Source organism: Wasmannia auropunctata, unplaced genomic scaffold (genome assembly GCF_000956235.1).
Source record: "Wasmannia auropunctata unplaced genomic scaffold, wasmannia.A_1.0 LD336060.1, whole genome shotgun sequence".
In the NCBI taxonomy this organism is placed as follows: Eukaryota; Metazoa; Arthropoda; class Insecta; order Hymenoptera; family Formicidae; genus Wasmannia; species Wasmannia auropunctata.
This window is the reverse complement of record NW_012026830.1, coordinates 1,668,506-1,669,708: the sequence shown is the minus strand read 5'-3', so window position 1 is coordinate 1,669,708 and position 1,203 is coordinate 1,668,506.

Here is a 1,203-nt window from a genome sequence, read left to right as displayed (position 1 = left end):
TTATTAGTAACAGAGTTATGAATTTTTGAAAAATAAAGTAGTCTAATTTTTAATTGTTTATATCTCGATTAATTTTGCAATAAGAAAAAAATCCTTTGGCACAAAATTCTATCTCCCAAAGTACTACCTTTGTGCAAAATTAAAAAAATTTCTGAGAGATGACTAATCCGCTTCACGTGGAATGGCCCAAAATTATTTAAAGACATAATAATCTATAAAATGTTATATATTGCAAATTAAATATCCGAATTCGTAGCATAACAATAACATATACTAAATAATAAAAATATATAATATATAACATAATATGGAATATATACAATATATACAATATAAATATATACAATAATGGAAAGAATAAATCCTTCGTATCGAAGTATCATTAGCTCAGCGTTAGCGTATTAGTTTGATGTTCTAGGGATCTCAGGTTCGAATCTCGATGTGTTTTCAAAAATTGTAAACCTGCGTATAAATTGTAATTAATAAAATAGAAATAATGACGAAATAGTTAAACACAAATTAAACTACTAAAAATAATAATATGTAATCGTAAAATTTAAAAAAAATTTTTGTTAAAATCTTTTTTCTCAGTGTATCTATGTATGTGTTAATACATCTAAAAAAGGTTCAAATTTGAATGAAAAAATCTTAGAAATTTCCTATAAAAGTTATAAATTTATATAGAAATTCTAAAATATTATATAAAAAATTCTGAAAAAATTCTGAGAAATGTTCCAATTCGTGTAAAAAATCTGAAAAATTTTCTAAAAAAGTTATAAAATTTATATTGAAATTCTGAAAAATTCTGAAAAATTATATGAAAAATTCTGAAATAAATTTTCGCCAGGGCAGGATAGTGATATCCTCTGAAAACGGCTCCTGCTTGGTTCAGCACGGTGTACATGAATAATATAAAAGGAAATAAGATAATATAAACGCATTTCGCGTACAAACGACGGAACCTTTAAGAATTAATAAAACCTCTCGGGTTTGATGCCCTCTCATTGGCTACTTGAACTCGGTGTCCGCCATTTCGTGTATCGTGACGTCAGAATATGTTGCGGTACGCGAATTGACCAATGAATGCAACTCGCGATCAATAGCTTAAAGCTTTTTATTTATATTCAACAATTAGTTAATAAAACATATTCCGCGTTACGATTCAACGTAAATAATAATGTATTAAGACTTTATAATACTCTC